This window comes from Nycticebus coucang, chromosome 15 (assembly GCF_027406575.1).
Source record: "Nycticebus coucang isolate mNycCou1 chromosome 15, mNycCou1.pri, whole genome shotgun sequence".
NCBI lineage: Eukaryota > Metazoa > Chordata > Mammalia > Primates > Lorisidae > Nycticebus > Nycticebus coucang.
In genome coordinates, this window is record NC_069794.1 from 75,794,405 (window position 1) to 75,798,245 (window position 3,841).

Sequence of the window (3,841 nt, forward strand, 5' to 3'; positions counted from 1 at the left end):
TACCAGGTGCCCAAGGAAGGGGGATCCAGGGCTGGAGAGTGCGCTGCAGGGTGCAGGCGGAGCAGTGCTTGCAGCACCATCATGCTTTTCTGGCGCTCGGGCACCCTCACCTCCTTCCTGTCTACACCCAGGTCCCAAAATCTTCCTACCCGCCCCCGGGTCCCCACACTGAACCCCTTTTCGCTGCCAGCACCTCCCGTCACCCTCTCGCTGCCATCTTCCTCCTCCCTTGGTAGCCCCACTATGTGCATTTTTTAACTTCCAAGTATCCCAGAGTTTTACAGCTAGCTTTCTTTCAACTGTAATTGCTATTTCATTCCTTTATGGTCAGAGAATATACTCTATCTAATTTCAAGCTTTCAGATTTATCAACTGTTTGTTTTACAGTTCTGCTTATATTTTACATTGATGAAAATTCCACATGCACTTGTAAAGAATATATGCATCCTGTAGTTGGCATAAGTAATGTTCTGTTTTTATTAATGAGCTTAGTTGATAGTGTTGTTCAAGTCTACTATGCCCTTACTGATTTCTGTCTACTTATTCTATCCATTACTGAGAGAGGAGTGCTGAAGTTTCCAACTAAAATTGTGAATCGGCCTATTTTTCCTTTAAGTTCTATAAATTTTTACTTCACGTATTTTGAAAGCTTGTAATTATGTGCATCTGCTTTTAGGATTGGTATACCTTGATTAAAATGGGCTCTTTTGTCATTATGAGATATACCTTGTTATCTCCAATACTATTAATTAACCTTAAGTTGACCTTTTTCCATGTTAGTATAGGTAGTCCACCTTTTTATTATTAGTGTCTGCATGGCTTATCTATCTTTCCATGTTCTTAAATTATCCACATACATTATCATGTTTATACTATGTATTTACATGTGTATTTTATTATGGTGAAAAGCAAAACATTAATTTACCATCTAACCATTTTTAAGTGGACAGTTTGCTAATGTTAAATATCAATACATTTGAAAATATATATTAATATAGTCACATTGTTGTGCAAGAGATCTCTAAAACATTTTTATCTTACGTATGTATATTTAAAGTTTATTTCTTCTCACCACTAAATATTTGGTTCTTAGTTCTTTATTCAGTATGACAGTCTCTGACTTTTAAGTATTTAAGTCATTTATATTTAATGTAATTACCAGTATAGTTGAAAATCTCCAGATTTCTATTTATTTTTTGTTTCTTCTCTTTCTATTTATTTCTATTTTCCTGCCTCCTTTCTGATAAAGTACTTTTGATATGCCATTTTATTTCATCTACTGATTCATTAGATATACCATTTTGTTTTAAAATTTTAGTGGTTATTCTAGGATTTACAGTGCATATCTTTAAGTTATCACAGTCTACTTTTAAATAATATCATACTATATAATGAATAGTGTAAAAACTGTTTAACAGTATACTTTCATTTTTCCTTTCCTTCCTTTCCGCTGTTGTTAACATATATTTTACTTCTCCTCATTATAAATCTTGCAACACATTGTTATTAGTTTTGCCTTCAATAGAAATAAGAAATTTGTGAAATGAGAAAAAAAAATACTGATCCCAGAATTACTATTTCTGGAATCCTTTATTGCTTTGGGTAGATCAGAGTATTCATCTCTCATGCTCCTTCTGCCTAAACAACTTCCTTTATCACTTCTTTTTGTTCAGGTTTATTAGTGATAAAATCTCTCACTTTTTCTCTGAAATTTTCTTTTCTACACCCTTCATTTTGGAGGCTATTTTCACTAACCATAGTTTTAGGTTGACAATCATTTATCTGTTAGAAAATTGCCTTTGGATTTTCTGAGATTCATGGGCATCTTCTATTTGGTTTCCCTTTGTTAAATCTATAACGTGCTTTTTCACTTTTGACTGAATTTAACATTTTTTTTTTGCCTTGATAGTCAGTAAATTCATTTGGGGGAGGGTGTGCATGTGTGTGGTGTGTGTCTTTTTAGTCAGCTTTGGGTTAGTATGCTTCCTGAATCATGATGTCTGGAAAATGTTCTGCCTTTATTTATTCAACCACTTTGTCCCTTTCACTACTTGCAATTTTGAAGCAGCTTATAAAGCATGTAAGACTACTTGATATATCTCAGAGGTAACTGAATCTCTTTTCAATTTTTTGTTCAGCCTTCAAATATTTGAAACTATTTGAATAGTTTCTATTGTTATGTCTTCAAGTTTTTATTCTTTATTCTTCAATGTCTAATCTGCTTCTAAGTCTATCCAGTGAGGTTTTCATTATGTTTAGGCGCCAGAAGTTTTATTTATTTTTTTATTATGGTTTCCATATCTCTCCTTCATCTGTTGTCTTTAAGACCTTAAACATACTTTTCCCCCAGCTGATTTATTGGTGTAAATGTAAACTTATAAAAACATAAGTTATAAAAAACACAGTCACACTGTTCCCTTCCAACCCTTGAGTCCAGTTCCCTGAAGCCCCCTTCTGTGGGAAGGAGAGAGAGGAAGGGGCAGCCCCTAAACTGCCTAAGAATACAGCAGCCCCAGGGCCCTGCAGGGCCACCTGCAGAGCTGGGCACTGCCTCAGGACATCCCGTAGTTGATGGAACAGGACAGCTCAGATGGCTGGCCCTTGTAGTCTAGGTTGATGGTGAAGTCCAAGTTCAAGGTTGTTCTTGGCGTTGGACCACATGCCTATAGTACAAAAGATATCCTTGTGCATCTTCACCATCAGGTAGTCCCTCCATGTAGAACACCATATGCTTCCCATACATGTATGGGGACTTGGAGCTGGTGGAGAAGCTGGTCCTCTTGCAGTAGTATGTGGACTTCATGTTGAAGTAGGCCACCAGGGTATGCATATAGTCATTTTGCTTTAACTGCAGGCAGAAGGAAGAAGTGAAGGTCAGGTCTTTCACCTTAACAGTGTAGATGTCCAACCTCCTTTATGAAGTAGGCATTGGTGACAAGATGCTTCAGGTCCACCATCTTCACCATGGGCTCCTTGATGGCCACATCTTTCATGCAGGAATGTCAAAGTAGCACACATTCTTTCATAAGCAGATCTTGTAGGCTTTGTACTGTTGGTCCTTGATGGTCATCACATACAAAGTGACTTGGTCTGGGAAGATGAGGCCATCAGGCACCAGCCACTAGTCTTTGGCTTACAGCACAGTGTTGAGCATGGACTAGTAGAACAGGCAGTAGCCCATCCACTTGTTAACAATGATGTCTAACTTCTCCACCAGCAGCTCCACCTCCTCCACCTTCCCCTTGATGGTGGTTACCACGTGGTCTAACTTGTTGGCTTTGACGATCTTTACCACATAATCAGAGATACTGGAATAATGTGTGTCAATGATCTTATGGACCTTGGTCTTGGCAGTGAACATGCAGAAGATCTTTCTGCCTGAGCCCATGTCCAGCACCACCTTGTCCTTGAAGAGGTGCCAATTGTGAAACATGGAGTTATGGTACCTGAGGTGCACATCTCATCCTTCAGAATCTGCTCATGGATGCCAAAGTGGGCATAGGAGTGAAAGTACTAATCTCTAGATGTTATGTCTTCAGTATGGGACTTTTCGCTGCTTTCTGCCTGGCCAAAGGAAACCTCCATGAATCAGTTCAGAAGCTCAACTGCCTCCATCTTTGCCTTCACCTACTCCTACAGCCATCGAGACCATCCTACCTTTGAGTACCTGAAACATATTTATAATAGCTGTTTTTAAAGTTCTTGCATGTTAATTCCATCATCTCTGGCACTTCTGGCCCTGTTTTCATTGATTTACTTTTATCTTGGTTATGGATTTTATTTTCCTGCTCTGAATATCTAGTATTTTTCACTGAATATTAGACATCAGTAACTATTTATT

General features: G+C 38.0%; 1 pseudogene; it reads right to left on the bottom strand.

Annotated features, from left to right (window-relative positions):
• Positions 1-2,552: 2,552 nt before the first annotated feature.
• Positions 2,553-3,585, bottom strand: LOC128566492 (protein arginine N-methyltransferase 1-like; annotated as a pseudogene).
• Between the last annotated feature and the right edge of the window lie 256 nt (positions 3,586-3,841).